This window comes from Centrocercus urophasianus, unplaced genomic scaffold (assembly GCF_019232065.1).
Source record: "Centrocercus urophasianus isolate 14NV4802_14NV808 unplaced genomic scaffold, USGS_Curo_1.0 seq_14, whole genome shotgun sequence".
NCBI classification, from domain to species: Eukaryota; Metazoa; Chordata; class Aves; order Galliformes; family Phasianidae; genus Centrocercus; species Centrocercus urophasianus.
Genome location: NW_024884586.1, coordinates 36,919,462 through 36,937,206, shown reverse-complemented (window position 1 = coordinate 36,937,206; position 17,745 = coordinate 36,919,462). Strand labels below are relative to the sequence as shown.

The following is a 17,745-nucleotide window of genomic DNA, read 5'->3' as shown; positions in this document are numbered from 1 at the left end:
AACCATCAACCCATCTGCACCAAGCACTCTAAATCATGTCATGAAGTGGTCGAGTCACCATCCCTGGATGTGTTTAAAAACTGTTTGGATGTGGTGCTCAGGGACATGATTTAGCAGAGGGCTGTTAGTTAGGGTAGTATGGTTAGGTTGGGGTTGGACTCGATGATCTTTAAGGTCTTTTCCAACCTGAGCAATTCTGTGATTTGATGATTCTGTCTCTAAGTGCTATTCCCACCTGTTTCTTCAACGCCTCCAGGGATGGTGACAACACCACATTCCCGGGCAGCCTGTTCCAATGCCTCAGCACTCTTTTCAAGGCAACATTCTCCCTCAAATCCAACCTGAACCTCCCCTGGCACAACTTGAGACCACTCCCTCTCATCCTATCACTGTTATCTGGGAGAAAAGGCAAATCCTCTCCCTGCTATAACCTCCTTCCAGACAAATTATGTAGTTCCTGTAATGTTCTGCCATGGACAGCTTAGACCAAACTGCCTCTAAATCCATATTTTATCACCGATCTGAGTTAACTGATCATTGGGTCAGAGCCCTGCAAGGATGCGAACCTCAGGAACAAAGGGGAAGGCCTTGCACACATTCTCATGTTCACATCCATTAGCACTGTAAAGTTGTGTTGCCAAAGAGAATTTGAATTTGGCCCTGTGATTAGGGTAGAGGTTTCTGACATCCTCTATGGAACAAAAAAGTTTGTTTGTTTTCTCTGGATTCCAGCAAAATTCTGTTGGCCACTGTAGCTGAACCTCACTGTGCAGAGCAAGCTGACTTTTTACCAAGTCCCATAATAGTTATTTGAACTGAAAAAAAGCCCTTGTTGCCAGATGCTTGGTTCATTTCTCATCTTAAAAATAGAATATCTATTAAAAAAAATAAAACCAATAAAGAAACGAAGAAATAAAATGACTTATATTCTAATTGTTTCTGTGCAGTCGAATTAACTAGGAATTATCTGACAAAACATTTTTTCACAAGGAAATAACAAAGCATCAAACCCCAGTGGTTCACAGAAACATTCTGGTTTTGAAATATTTTTCCAAAAACAGAAAGAGGATTCTGACAGCAGAGAAGCCATCTCCCTCAGTGGTCAGCTGAGGAGCTCCAGTCTCCATGTGTGTGGCTGTGTGACATGCAGGCTGTGCAGTGACAAGAAGCTCTGGGTGCAGAGCACCTTACGCAGAGCTGCAGGCCCACAGCAGCCAAGGTGCAGAGCCCTCACTAATGGGCTGATAAAACTATGAGCAAATGTTTGAAATTACAAGAGCTCAAATAAAGAGAAAGACTCATTATTTCTGGTCAGAAGCTGATACTCAGCTGGAGTCAGGAAGAGATTCGTCCCCTTCACCACCTCCTCACAGCTGGTGACAGATCTGCTCTCCATGATTTTGCATCACAGCAAATATAGGCCAGGGCCCACTAGACATTACATGGAAAAAAACAGACAAGCAGAACAAAGGGGGAGAATGAGGACAAGTATATTTGTGCAGAAAACAATCGTTTCCTCTGCTACAGAAGACAGAGTGTTCTGATAGAGGTGGACTGGTGGGTGGTAGGACAGATCCCATGTCCCTGCCGACAGGTGTCAGAGCAGTGAGCATTAGGGAAAGTTTTCTGCCCACTGCTTTGCTGCGAGAATCCACTCTAAAAAAAATTATGGGGTTCAACCAAGGTATGAGGTTTAAATTTCTCCAGTTACACAGTTTGGACATGGTTCCAGACAACAGGTAGGATAACAGTCAAAATGAAATGGGGAGAAAAAGGGAATGCATTTGGTACCCCAGTACTTTTTAAAAGATGAAACGATTCAGATGCCATTTTAATGTTTCAGCCCAATCAGATGCTACTTTCCTGCTGAGGATACTTACTGCTTTCCTGGAATTTCATAGCCATTCCCATCCACTCCTTTCTTCCACAGCTACTTCAACTTACATCTCAGTCACTTAATCTTTCTCATTCCACTGCAAAGCACAAGGCAGCCCCTGAGCACCACAGCCCCCAGCTGCAGGCAGCTGGAGCACTGGGAGCCAGGGTCACACAAGGGCTCAGAGGGGTCTCAAAATAGCTCTTATTCTTACCCAGACTTCTTGCTTTGATTTTTCTGTACCTGATCTACTGTCGATTCTCTACTCGTCAACTCTAAGATACCTCAAACTAATACTTAAATTTGTTTCACACTTTTTTTATTGTTTATTACTCATTATGTCAGGAGCTGACATGATTTTGTCAGGACTGCAAATGCTTGCCAGTGCTCCCCCTTTTATCAGATAGGGAGGCAGCCCTAGGTAGGAGCTTGTTGTATCTCACAGCTCCACCAGCAAATAAACACATCAGAAACTGAGCTGACATTTTTGTACGCTTCTGAGTTGTTCATTTTCATGCTAGATTTCAGCTACTCCCTATTACTTCTTGTGCAACATGTTCTGTCATGGAAAAAATGATCTGTTTGCAATTGAAAGTGGTGCTGATATAATGCATTGCTCTAAGAAAAGCAACAACAACCAAAAAACATAGATGAGAAAGGCTATTTTCGTTATTTATCCCAGCCAGCACTTGATTCAGCCCAGACTGCCTGAGCCTGGTGCATCTCAGGGCTTGCTGTGGAGCAGCTGGGGCATGGTGACTGACAGCTGCATCACCCCCAGGACCCCAGTGCATCAGAGCAGCTTTATTGCTCAGAGAAAGAATGTCACAAAGGGTGCAGAGTCAGTGACACCTCATGCACCTGTTCTGCCCTCTCCTCATGCACTGCTTACGCTTATGCAGCCTTGCAGGCTCTGATCTCCTTACCCTGCAGGAGAACTTTCTGGCACTGAGGCAGGTCCTGCCAGGAGCACTTGGAGCAGTCTTAGCTGTGAGATCTCTGTCCCTGCAGCAAGGACTGCACAGAAATCTGCCTAACTTTGTACCTACTTGGCAAGGTCCCTTGTATGCTGGGGCGGTGCTGCTAGAGCATGTGAGCAGGGCTGCCAAGCAAAGGCTGAAGAATAGGAAAGCTATAGAAAGATCATTTTTACTCCCTTTAAGTTCCTGGATCACGTCAGCTCTTTGTTCAGGCAATTCTTCAAATGGCCATTTGAAAGGTCCAATTCCTGCCCATATATACAAGAAATGTTAACTTCTGTGCTCCTGATTAGGATGAGAGTAAGCAAAAAATTAAGGAGCAGATCCTTTCATTACATCAAAGGTCTTTCCTCTTCAAGCACCACGGATATGCCAATTATCAGCAAAGCCTCAAACTCTAAATCCTTAATGAAGAAATGAAAAGTTGTAAGACAACCACTAGGGTGACGCATTGTCAAGTAAAGGAGCAAAATCTATCTTAGGAGTCATTATAGCAGACAGTTCAGGAATGTGCAAGCAAAATGATTTTGGAGCACAGCTTCACTGTTGAAAAGGTCAGTGTCTATATTAAACATGCTTTTTAGCCAGACTTAAAACACCTGGAATATCTGCAAATGAAGGATGAAGCATTTGGCACGACAGTACTCAAAACCACTAAAAGGCAGCTAGATCAGCAGTTTGAGTTTGAGCAAGGGGGACCTTTACCACTGCTGAAGCTCAGCTGGTAGCTGTGAGGCTGATGTCCTCTTCTGCTGCCCCACGGCCCTCAGGTGAGCTTGTTTTTCTGCAATTGCCACAACCACTTCTCCTGGCAGCCCTTTCCCTGTTGCAGCCTGTTTGCTCCCCATGCACCTGCCTGCGTTAAAGAGAGTGGTGAGACCCAGCTGACTGCAACTCTTCCCTTGAGGAAGAAGGAAGATTAAAATAGATTTCCATCTTCTTTTCTAATGTGGTCATTTAAGTTAATGACCCCTTGAATTAATGGGAAAGAACTTTAGGAAGGGCAAATACATAAACCAGCACTTGAACAGTATTTAATGTTTTTTATTTAATGGAAGCAAAATTTGATTTTTAAAAGTGCAAGTCTGCTCTGAAACACGACAGTAAAATCACCTAACGAATGCAGCAGATCTGTTTTCTGTTTATTTTGAGTCATGGCAATGTTTTCTGTACAGTAAGAAGCCTCTTCAGACAGCTTGTTTAAAGCATTGATTTTGATTCCTTGAACAATGGTAAGATAAAAAATGTATCTTAAAATCATCTGCCCTTCAGTATAACAGCTTCTCCAAGATACAACAGGCTTGTAGACTAAATGAAATGCTGTTTCAAAACCCAGTATTTTTTCCTTGATTTGAGTAGACAAACACTTTACAGCCTGCACAGAAGTGTACTGTAGAGCACAGCTTTTAAATGGATTGCTGACTCTCCTATCTTGTTATTTACACACTCAACTCTAAACACATCAGGAAAACAGTTCCAGAGTTTCTGCAATAAAATCTCATCTGCTAACCTGGTTTCTCCAGCACTCCTTGAATCTGTTCACTAAGCAGGGGATAATTCTTTCTGAGCAAGTGGTAGAGAGAAAGCACACTGCTAAAGGAGCATTTCCCTTTGGAAAGGGGAATTCACAAAGCAGTAACCCAGCTTCTGCTACTTAAATTATATAGTATTTACTATCTACCTGTGCAAGGATGTTTCACAATACCTCCAATTCCTCTGCTCCTTTGGATTCCAAACAATGAAACTGGAAGGTAACAAATGTAGGGAACCTTGAAGCTGTCACTAATGGGACCAAAATTTGGTCCATAAGAGTGAAAAAAAAAAAAAAAAAAAAAAAAAAAAGATTATATGGTGATGACTGATCACCAGCACTGAACTGTAGCAGTCCTGTCCATTGTGATATAATACAGCAGCAAATTAACAGAAAAAAAGACAGTCAGAGCACAGCCAGAATAACTGTACATGTGCAAAGAATTCCTTTGTGTACTTGTTCTGAAAGTGATCAAAAAGGACAGGCAAGGCTGAAATCCTACAGAGGGTACCAGGGCAGTTCTAACGATACAAGGCTCTGGTGTCCAGTTCACCTGGAAGGTGGCGTTGTTACCAGCACAGCAATGTTTAAATTGATGGAGAAACAGCACTTCATAGGTAGGAAGGCAGCACTGTTCACTGTAGCACTTAGGACAGCCTTACTAAATTCCTTGTTACACTCCAAATGAAGCTTGCCACTGCCTACTCTGTGAATGAGGAGTACTGCAGCCACAGACGGCAGAGCAGACTCCAGGTCTTCAGGCAGATGGGACTTCCTATATAAAGCATTATACATAAAAGATGAAAGGAGGAAGGGCAGTCTGTGTAACAAAATTAACTCCTATTTACAAAAAGAGAGAAACTGCCCATTAGAGAGTATAATTTTTCTGACAACAAACAGCAGCACAATGCCACTGCAAAGCACGTCAAGAATAGAAAAGAGATGCAATATGGGGTGATTAACAAAAGAAGGAATTAAAATCTGCAACATAAAAGTTGCACTGAAAGAGAAGATTTTTGCCTAACAACAAACTGCCCCATTTATATTTTCTTATAACTTTAGAAAAGTATGTTTCTGCTTCTAACTGGACCTTAGCATCTTTTCAAAGTAACTTACAGAACACAACCCTTCTGCTTCAACCAGCTTTAATTTTTCAGCTTGACTACGAGCCAGTGCTGAAGAGCACAGAATTCACTCTTGTGGCAAGTAGCAATGCTCAGCTGTGCACAGGCTGCACCTACGCTGCTGCCATCAGTAAGAGTCCTGATGCTGACAAGGAGGAGTCTGTTCTAGCAAGAAGGCCAGGCAGCTGCTGCTGTGAAGTTTTGACAACTGCAAACAGAAGTGGAAAAGGAATGCAAATACTTGCTTAAAATAGAAAAACTTTTTTTAGTTTACATCTTTGGTACATACAAATTCAATGTTTTATCACCTTTTGCTGATTTTTTTCTTTTCGTTTTACACTGCTGCCTTTCTAAACTGAAGCAATAAGTGCTTCCCATTTCTCCATTTCCCTAATGACCAAAGACTATTGGATTTCCAACAGAACAGATTTCTATTAAATGCTCACCACTTTTCCTGTGTGGATAAAACACATCTACAGCCTTATTAACATTTGCACTGTCTAAAAAATACCCATCTCAAACTCAAAATTGATTTGAGGTTGAAAGAAGCCTGGGCTATTATTTGCAATCAACACCACTTTACCATCTTCTGATATATTGGCTTTTCACAAGTCTGGAAAACTGAAGGGTTTCCACAAGCTATAGTCCTCCATCAGGAATGGCACTTAAGCCACACGAATGCCATAAAAGTCCCAGCCTTATAATCCTAAACATTTTCTGTTGCAATCTGTTATATAACAACATTTCAAAGAATACTGTTCAAGGATTCAATCAATTTTTTTTCCAATTTTGATATTGAAACAATTTTGTTTTGAAATATTTTATACTGCTCTAAAAAGGCTTAACCATAATAACTGAGGACTACCATATGGCAATTATCTGAACAAATACCTCATCTTAACAGTGGAAATAATTCAACTGAAGTAAACAGAATTGCTCCAACAAGTAATGATAAGCAGTCATCAAAGCCTTTATTTTCAGTATTTTATATCTGGACTAAACCATTCTAAAACTCAGTAAAGGCAGTCAGCTTATACTGGGCATTGAGTTCCAACCTTTCCCCCAAGCAGTAAAGACTGAATTACAAATTTGCTACAGCAAGATTTCTATATGCTTCTTCATGTGGTCCAATCCAAGTCAAAATAACTGCTTCATATTATAAACTATTAAGTTAATAATTACCTCACCTGACTAGTTTTTAATCACTTTAAGACAGTATTTTTCCTTTTTTTCTTTTTATTTAAAAACAAACAAACAAACAAACAAATCAAAACTCCCTCGCTGTTTGCTACATTTTGACTTGTCTTACTCCTAGTGCTCATCCACTGCACAAAGACCACTCCCATAACCAGCAAGTAGGTTGTTTGGGTTACTGCTCTCTTCCCCATTCAACTTATCCCACTTCATTGCACATCTAATGTTCTCAGCTGTGATTAGGCTGTTACTTTCCTCCAGGAAATAAGCAATCTCATTGTGGCATGTGTCAGCACACCATTCAGAGAACTCTGATTTGCTGTGTGCTCCAACACATAGAACCAATCCAGCTCAGCCTGCCACGTGCTCCTCAGGAAACTTCTGGCCTAAAAATGTAGAGATGCCTTAGAAGTACTATAGAGAGTAAGTTTTGATATCTTCAGGTCATCATACACTAAGCAGTTTAATCAGGGTCACCATTACACTGGAAAGTGTTTAGCACAAAGCCAAAGTTTCAGGCCTTTCAAAGAAACATTGCTTCTCAGTCAGATGAGCAGACCAGGTAACATGGGAAGGTGTGGATTTTCACCTTCTTAGATATCCCATCACAACTGCATGACGAAGGACAAAAGGATTTATTGTATAGTGAATTCAGGGAGAACCACCACAAACACTCCGGGAAAGGAGGGAGGAATTGTAGCAGGGAGATCTTCGCACAAGGTGGCCTTCTGTGCCCGCCAGCAACGTTACAGAGTTTGGTCTGTGTGGACACCTGGAGGTGAGTTTCTGAAAGAGGAAATGGACATCCTGCAGAGAACCTGCTGCCGCACAGCAGTCGGTACCCATAGCAGATACTGCTGGGAGCAGTTCAGACAAGCTGCTCCATGTCAGAACTCCCATTTCCCTGAGCTGTAGCTTCAGCATTTAGGAAACACTGCTCAGCAGATTTTAAATACTTTGCAGACAGTTTATGCTCCACAGTTTTACTGAGTGACCGCTTGCAGGAGTTTGCTTATTAGGCTCCTGCTAAGAAGAATATTGCCAGAAGAATTCAGAAGCAAACCACACACGTTTAAAACTTGTGGGATCTGATACACAGTTACAAACTCACACAAGCCAGCAGCAGGCCATACTTCGCATCACTGCCCTGACATTTTGCATTATTTAAGGTGGTTATAGTTCTAGCTTTCCCAAATGTTTTTTCCTGGTTAATATACGTACAAAAACGATTCTGAAAAAACAAAAATCCAACAGCAGCCCGCAGCCATGTTCCACCCCACATGAAGGCTGGGTCTGAGTATGCACAACTGCTCTTCCTTCCTTTACTCAGTTTAAAAGTAATTTAACTGCCCTAACTCTTCATCTATTGAATAAGAACAATGGCACTTTCCTCCTGCTCTTTGTCTCTCAGTCACACAAGTATTTGTGTAAATGTTTACATTATTGTAAACATTCATGTACATTACGCTGTTTTTAATGAATCATTTTCCACCTCATCTTTTCTATCTCATTTTAGCAGCAGTAAAGATATTGCTGTATCTGACTTCACTGCTTAAATTTAGAGCTTCTCAGTGCATGATCAATTCTATTTTAGGTTTTGTACAGTTTATTTAATTTGAGAAGTATACTAAGTAGGGTAACATAATTGCATACATTGAAGCCTGTTTTATTTCAGTATTAATATCTTACTTTGATTTCACGAAGGTTTAACAACATTTATTTTTAAATCTGTTTGTTCACTGTAAATCTGCCACAAAATCCTTTGTATCTGCATCCTAAAAACACAAGGGAAAACTGATGAAGAACAAAGTTTTAAATGCAGTGGGCTGCACACATAGCCTTTATTTTTGGAGGCCAACAGGGAGCATGAGTAGATACTATCATATCTGTATCTGTATAGTAGATACTATCATAGAACCTCTGGAGGGGCATTAAAAGGTCATTCTGTCCATTCCCTGTCCAGTGATGGAATTAAAGTTTGCAGTGCCATTCTTGGGGATGTCTGGTTAACCTGCTCTTAAAGACCTGCAGTGATGGATTCTCACCAGGGAAGCTCCACAACTGACTCACACTGCACTTGTGTTAGGAAATTCTTTATGTGCAATCTGAACTGTCTTTGTTGTCGTTTAAGCCCCCCACTAACTTACATCCTAACTTCTGCGCACTCAGTATTAAATCCTTCTTGCAAAGGATTTTCACATATTATACTTTTTGTCACTCAAAAACTCCCTTCTCTCTGCTATTGAAATTCCTGTTTTCTCCCAGTGCTGTAAGTCTTGTCTTCAAGATGTCTGGTCATGCCAATTACTTCCTTCTAGAAGTGCAGCAGCCCAAATATGAAAACTGTTCTGGATAATGCTTTCCAGTACAGAACGTAGTAAAAATATTAACTGAAAGCTTCTTCAGACTTTTTTTTTTTCTTTTCCTCCCAGCAGCAGTTCTGGACTGCAGACAAGCAGCATGCCCCTGCAGAGCCCCATTAGATACATTCTTCTATTCTGACAGTGATCCAGGGAAAATTGCTTATAAAATAGAATTTCCAACTGCTCCCTTTTCATCGTGATCACAGGACCATTTCCAGTACGCTTCTTTCCTATACAACTCAAATCTATAACTAATTTAAAATTTAGACATATTGGTCCTGTCCTCTTTCTACACTTGAGGCAGTATCACAAGAATCTTTTGTCTGAGAAATTCCTAGCCTGCCTTCATTTTTCTTTATTTTTGGTTCCTTTGAGATTGCACGCTGCAAATCTCTGAATTTAGTAAAACTTTTGCACTTGAAGACCCTTGGTTTTCTCTTCTTCCTTCTCCTCTATAGATTAATGAACTTTGCCACTTTGTGGTCACAGAAGCTGTCTTCTACATTTGCACTGCAGCTAGTTAGAGTCAAATCTAGGCAGTTTCCTCTTAAGTTGCTTTTATGTTTGAAGAACTTGTAAGAGAATTTGTGCTCATCTCCCAGCACATAAACTTGTAACTAGGTAAATTCCCTACTGATCAAGTCCCACGCCCTGGACAAAAAAAGTCTCATCTTGATCTTCTTGAGAGAGCATAATTCATAAAATTATTTCCTCTGCAGATTTCAGAATGCTTTTAAGTACTTATTTTGAGGAGAGAACCTATGTCAAAAAAGCTGCAGTCAGCATTGCCGACAGTGGTGTGTTGTACTGATTTTGCACCTTCGGGGTGCCCACCTTTACATTACTATGGTGGGATTTAGTAATCTAATTTTCAACACCACCAGTATGATTATGAACTTTCGCACTTGGAATCTCATCTTTTTTTTTCTGGGAAGAGAAAAAGATGGGTTAGGATACATTAATTCATCTGATCTAGTTTGGATATCTTCTGTAAAGTGGGATGACTTGGAGATCACTTGGAGACTGATGAGACGTAACGAAATGTACACACGAGAACTTACTTGGCCTTTCCCTTAATCTTGTGGCTCACTCCTATGTTGTTGAAGCTTCTGTCCAAGTCAGAATGTGCTATGCTACTATGCCTATGCACTTTTAGATCAAGTTTGTAAATGGCACAAAACATGATTTCTGTGACTTCATTTCAAACTTCTTTCCCACTGCATCATTTGCTTGATGTGAAAGTTCTGCTTAGATCTGCATATATGTCAGTGGTAACTCTTTCATCATAACCATCATTCTCCTCTCTACATTTTTGTTTTACATCTTTTCTTTATACAGGTCTGTTACACATGAATCAATAACTATTACAGTGAACCAATCACTTACTTGGGGAAATAAGTCCTTCACACGTGGAGAACATTCTAGTTTTACTGACAGATCCAATCCTAGGCTGGTGGCAATAAGATGCTAAGTGAATTAATGATCATTTGGTAGCCTCTGAAACAAACAGAATCACAGAATCCTTAGAGTTGGAAGGAACCTTCAAAGACCATTTAGTCCAACTCCCCTGCAAGGAACAGGGTTATCCACAGCTAGATCAAGTTGCTCAGAGCCTGATCCAGCCTCACCTTGAAATTTTCCAGGGATGGGGCATTCACCACATCTCTGGGCCACCTGTTCCAGTGCCTTATCACCCTCACTGTAAAAGACTTTTTCCTTATATCCAACCTAGATCTACCTTCTTTAAGCTTGAAGCCATTTCCCCTGGTTCTGTTACCACAGATCCTTCTTTCCTTTTAGGTATTGAAACGCCGCTATCAGGTCATCTCTCAGCTTTCTCTTCTACAGGCTGAAAAGCCCCAGCTCTCTCAGCCTGTCCTCATAGGAGAAGTGTTCCATTCCACGGATCATTTTTGTGACCCTTGTCTGGATGCGCTCCAACAGGTCTGTCTCAACTCACCAGCAACTTCCCTGAAGCATCACCCTGAGCATCTTCCTTGGCAAACAGAACACAGGGAGAGAGAGAGAAAAAATACAGGATGTGAAGTCAAGAGCCTTTTGCTCCAGAGGTGCCTTTCCTGAACAGCCCCCTCAAGCCCAAAGGAAGGGAATTGGTCCCATAGTTGTCTCCAAAAGCATGTCTTTTAGGCTCTCAGGGCTATCAGATTAGTACTGCTTGAATTCAGGCTTTAAACATGTCTTGCAACTAACACAAGCCTTTTTCACATGCACTAGGAAAAACACTTTCCTGTTAAAGTATTAGTACAAGAGAGGAAACATTTTTCCAGGCTTTTTTTTTTTTTTTTTTTTTTTTTTTTTTTTTTAACTCTGTCAGTTGCCTGCATGTCAAACAAACCTTGTTTTTTGCTGCTTCTAATTTCATATTTTCTGGTTGTTTTCTGCTTCCTCTTGTTGGCACTGAGCAATCCTTGTTGTTCCTCTTTCTTCTGCAGCTCCATTTTAAAGACACGTAGTAAGAGAGTATTTCAATCTTTAACTAAAATCCTCTTGGCACTCTTAATGCAACTGCTACATTATTTGGGAAAAAAAAAGCAGAACAAAACAAAAAGGAAAGCAGCCCCACTCTATTTACACAATGAATGCAGCCGGCAGAAGTGTTTCAATATCTTCTGGGGAAAAAAAACAACAATCAACAACCTCTAAAGCAATCAGCGGAACATTTTTTTTCACCTTGTTTCGTTCATATTTATAAAATATGAAAAGTATGAAAAATCCTTCCTTCTATATTTAATATCCTTGCTGATTACTACTTATTTCACCGGACATGCTTTTCATTTTAAATTAACCATACAGTTATTGAGACATTAATTACTGCAATAATGTTTTTACGCAGCCCTTTCTCATACACTATTTCTGCTTATCAGAATTCAGTTTCTGCACTGAAAGTGTCAGATCTTGGAAATCTACCAGCCTCTGTCATCTTGCAAGCTAATCATTTTTAAAGTATGCCAAAAGGGAAAAGACATCAGACACGGCATTCAGTTTCTTGCATTCCGCATTTCCAGCATACAAGTGGAATTACGATCGTCAAGTCAGAGACTGCAGGATGAGTGGATTCAAGGGGAGAGTGGGTGTTGTGCTAGCTCAAGTAGTCACGACCTGCTCTGACATTTGGGCTATTTCCGTTCTTCAAGAAGCTCTACAACTAAGGAAGGCAGGAGAATCATTGGTTCTTGTTGTAATTGTAAATAAATAAATGGGGTGTATGTGTATATATACATATTGTGTACATATATAAATGTGCAATCTTTAGGACTTTTGCTTAGGAGTATGGCAAGATGACAAAAAGCACTTTGTACCCCGGAAAGGATTCAGAAGCTCAGTGGCTCCAGGAGCACAATCTGGTCCCTGCAGGCACCTGTTCTGTCATACCTCGGAGAAGCTCAGCACCTCAGAAGAACGCCTGAAACAGCCCCCATCTGAACAAGGAGATACTCACAGGAGCCTCCATCAACGGGAGCAATCTTGGTGAAACACATCTTGGAGTCAGTAAAGGAGCCATGAAACTGAAAGTTATGTGCAACCACCCTCCACAAAATGCAGGTGAAAAAGTATGTGGGCCATGCTCTCAGCAAGTATAGTCAGAATGGGAGAGGGGACAGAGCAGGGAACCGAAACCCAAACTTCTCCTCTAAGGGCAGAACTTTATACACACACTTTATATAAGAGCTGTGTGCCCCCATTTTTAAGGAAAGAGAGGGATTTCATTAAAGGAAAATGTGCAAGGGCTTCCATTCAGGTCAGAGTTCGGGTCAGGTGTTATCTTCTGAAGTTCATGATTAGACAAGTAATGTTCAGGGACTAGAGCCATGGGACAAAACAAAGCAAAGGGATGACATTACCTTTTACTAATGAATGAGGGGCACAGATACAAGCATGACTAAAAGCACTGACTTCTATTGCTTGTCTCTGAACAGTAGGACACACACATGCACAACTTTGCTGAAGTGCTGTCTCAGCAAGAAGAAAACTGCAGAGTCCACCATAAGAAAAATCCAGAACGAATCTATGAAAAGCAAAACACAACTGTGAGCTTATCTCATTGCCCCACCTGGGATTACTCGGTCTCAGTTACAGCTCACTGGCTAAAGCAGGTCACTGTTTTGAATTATTAGAACTGTTTGCAGCATAAACAGTATTGAAAGAATGAAAATGTTATCTGTAAGAACAATGTACCTAGAGTTGCACAAGTTCAAGTAGTTTAGACATGCAGATCGGGTTCAGTTGGTAACGGCACGTCCCTCATCTCTGTGTCACCAGGCCCTTGGCTACGAGTGGAGCACACAGGGCAGCTGCCACCCTTTGACTCACAGTACAGATGGTACCGAGGCAGTAACCTGAAGGCTGCAGGTCTCTAGTTTGCACGACTTGGTGTTTTCCTAGGCATTATTCCTCCCCATTTTTATTTTTGCCTGTAATGTCCTTCAATAGTAGGTATTTCCCACAACAAAATCTCACCTCCTGGGCCACAAGCAATGCATCAGGGGACAAATCTCAATTTATCCTGCACCAAGACTGTACGCCTCCAGAACAACGTGCTGCAGCTTCTTGCAGAGAGGAAGGAGTCTAATTTTATCAGTTTTTCCAGAAAACGCAACTCAGTTTGTGAAAATGATATAACTTCCTCCTTTGCCTCACTTTTCACAAGCAGTTCACTCAGAAAACACAAGAAGCAATGGGCACAAACGGAATACCCTCTTTTGCTGTGAGGGTGGTCAAACACCACACATCCACCATATCATACACCAGTTTGATCAGTTACTTTCTTTAGGCTATCCCTTCACTACAAGATATATTTTATTTCTTTCAGAGTTAAAACAACCAGCTTTTTATCAATACCATGATATTGGCTGAGATATTAGGAGGAAGTTCTTCACACAGAGGGTGGTGATGCACTGGAATAAGTTGCCCAAGGAGGTTATGGATGCCCCATCCCTGGAAGCATTCAGGACTCTGGGCAGCCTGGTCTGGTGGTTGGTGATTCTGCACATATCAGGGAGGTTGAAACTTGATCATTGTGGTCTTTTCAACCCAGGCCATTCTATGATTCCTTCTTAGAAAGGGAAACAAATTCCTTTTGATTTTGTTATTTGCAAAAAGACAGATGTACATGAGATAAGTAGACATTAATGATAAGTTCTTCACCTGATGCAACTGAAGTCAATAACTGGTTTTTTTTTGTTTGTGTTTCAAAAAGCAGAGGAGGATGTGCTGCAAACACCCCATGCTGCCAGCCCTCTGTATCACTCAGGGGGAGCAGCATCCACCTATTTCAAGTGGAATTGAGGATGTCAAGGTGATTCATAGTAGAATGACAAGCACCGATCCAATACTCAAGCACCTCCCTGCCTCCTGGAGCGACTACTGTCCCAAGTTACCACAGAGGTCCTATGAGTGCCAGTTGATAGCTGGGATCTTAAAGTCCAAAACTGCCAACCACCTGAAGCCTACCAACTGCTGTACCCTTCAATATAGAAGTGGCATTCACTGAAGTGCGAACCAAGACTCAGGTTTTGTATTACTTACTAGCCTATGGAAGATTTTCTTTATGCAACATGAAACAATTTCATCAGAGAACACTGAGAGTCTCTGCTTAAAATTACTGATTGGTGGTTGGTTGGTTGCATTCTGCTGAGACACAGAGATGTTGCTTCAAGCCCTTGATAAGAAAGAAACTGCTTTGATCTCTCAGACGTTACTACCTCTTGATTTCTAAGCAAAAGAGGCAGTACATCATCACAGAACCATAGGGTAACTTGGGGCAGAAGGGACCTTAAGGATCATTCAGTTCCAGTTTCCCTGCCACGGGCAGGGCTGCAACCCATTAGATGAGGATGCCCAGGGCCTCATCCAACTTTGTCTTACTATGTGGGAAGTGAAACACATCTAACTTGGAAAACAAAGTGGGTTTATGGAAGAGTCTGCAACATACATGGCCTGTGTGGAGCCAGACATTGGACTCAATGATCCTTGTAGGTTCCTTCCAGTTCAGGATACTTTATGATTCATTTACATGCTTGGGCTCCTCCCAGCAGGTAGCTACTTTCATTGATGGAGAGGCTTTGCCTCTACCTTTCTCAGGATCTGTCTAGCACAGGTCATCTCCCAGTTGGGCATGGTGGCTGCCTTTTTAAACTTCTGATCTTTCCACTATATGGATAATCTGAGTGCTTAATGCAGGATCACACTGAGCAAAAGACACATCAAAGAGAGGAGTTACAGGTTGAATAAAGCCTTTTACAGAACAAACTTTAAATTACTAAACTAAAACAAACTAATTATTTTTATTAGTCTATTATTAGTCTATTTTATTACCTCTGTTGAGTTTCGTATTTTCTCAACAAATGAATATAGGTCAGTTATATTTATTTTCAAACCACTGACTCAGTGCACTGATATCAAAAGCTGATATCTGGGTGAGAAATATTTTATGTGAGACTTAATTAAAAGACAGTATCATCCTCTTAGATATTACAAATCTCTTTTCTTTCCTCTCAGAGACAAAACCCCACAGTGATAAACTTTGCAGTTCAGGTACAAGCAAGCAGTTGATGCTATAGGTAATGCCTCAGCAATGTGTTAGCAGTATACCAAAGTGGTTGGATTTTCCTTACTTACTGCAGAAGTAAATACATTTACATTGAAATATATTTACAGTATGGTAACAAAATAATTTTCACCAGGTGGATGAGAAAAAAATAATATAGAATTTATAGAAGAAATAAAAGATGGCTGCTTTTGCAACAATTTACCTGCCAAATCAAAATATTTGATACCAGTAAATAGGACAAACACTGGAAGATAAAAGGAATGTACTACAACAGCATTGATTCCTGAAGAAGCATTCTTAGCTGAAAACTAAATGTTACTTAGCTGTCGAAATGGCTGTAGCCTCTAGAAGAACAGACTGAAAAACACAAGAAAGAATCCTCCCATTTCCCTCAGCCCAGCAAGATCCCAGATGGACTCATGCATCGATTTTGAGGCACTGTAATGGGACATGAAAGAAGATGTGGCCATTCAGAAGGGGCCAAGAAGAGAGACACACTGTTGATCAGAGATGTGTAAAACACAGCCTAGCATTAGGAACAGCCACAATACAGTTAATAAAAACAAATGTGTGCTTGCAGAGCACACAGGAGAAAGCACCTGTGTGGTGCAGCCTTGGGGAAGTGACAAAAATCACCCGGAGAGTCCTGCCTGCCACAGGCGAAGTGATGGAACACACAGATAGCCTCACAGAACAGCCACACTTCTGGGAAGGTTAAGGAAGAGTGATGCCAGTGATAAGATAGTCAGCACTGACAGGATTAAGAAAGAATGATGAAACTGATAAAACTGGGAAAACAACACCACTGGTGAGACTGAGAGCAAAGCCAGGCCAAAAGAAGGCACAGGATGTAAATCTTCAGAGTACTGACTATATACAATGTGAAGGAAAATGGTTCTCCATGGCATCATCTGCAGAAACACAGTGCTAAATTGTAGGCAATGGGAATCAGCAAATCAGAGGAATTACTAGGAAGTGTGAGTGGCTAAGTGGTACTTATCCTTAAAGTAATTACAGCTAATGAGACCACAGAGACTCTGCTTCCCTTAACAATCTCTGTATACAAGAAAAAATAAATATTAACACTCAGAATAACCGGCACCAAGTATTACAGGTGATGATTAACTGCATCACTGTTAAGCGCTTTTATAATACTGTGGTTCTCCGGATTGGGAAAAGACAGAAAGGACACATTGCTACAGCCCTTGTGCACAAAAAAAAAAAAAAAAAAAAAAAAAGGCATCTTCTGTGTTTAAAGAGAACAGGACAAAAACATGGGAAATCGCTGAGTTTCAATAAGGTACATAATGGGAAAAAGTGTTTTCCTTATGAGTGTGATGATGCACTGAGTTTGATTCCTTGTGGGCTCTCCAACACTGCAAGTTCTAAAACACCAGCTTGTTCAAACACCTGTGGGGAAGTAACTGCACAATGGGTGCCTCCCCTTGGAGCAGAGGTGGAGCAGGGAACATGTGGTCCCAGCTCTGTTCCCTGTGATTCTATTGAAATAGAAACTATTAGGCTCACCAACATACTTCAGTCATACACCAAACAAATATTACGGGAGATTTCTCAAACACAGTTCTCAAATACCGAGTGAACAACGTTATAAAGTCATTTTAAAGCAATGGCTCAGCAAAACATGTAAGGATGCTTCTGAGGTCTTCCAGACTGAAGATGTGACGGCCCTGAGTAGCACAAAGCCAACCTGACTGCATCATTCACCACCAAATTATCTCCAGCTTAAGGAACCCGGTGCCGAGGAAGGCTGGGCAGAACCACGGGCAGTACCCAGCTGTAACACCTGGCCGGGCCAACGCTCGCCCACAGTACGTAGGGTGAGGCGTCCCGCCTGCAGCCAGGGAGCACGCGGTAACAGAGACTGCTGGAAGAATTGCTGCCACCCCTCAGAGCGCTCCTTGTGTGGAGGGAAACCGATCTGAATTGGAAATGCTGTTAACAAAAAGCGGCAGCCACGCTTACCGCGGCGGTAACCGCGCAGACCGCCGCCCGCACGCAGCCCCTCTGCCGACAGCCCCCGAGCGCTGCAGCCAGCCCCTTCCACCGCCACGCTTCCCTCTTCCGCGTCTTCGCGTTCCCCCCTGC

The 17,745-nt window shown here is 41.5% G+C and overlaps 1 protein-coding gene across 1 annotated transcript in view; it reads right to left on the bottom strand.

Annotated features, from left to right (window-relative positions):
- The window catches only part of KCNK13 (potassium two pore domain channel subfamily K member 13), a 59,405-nt gene that overhangs the window by 41,066 nt on the left and 594 nt on the right, over positions 1–17,745 (bottom strand). The gene's annotated exons all lie outside the window — the stretch shown is intronic.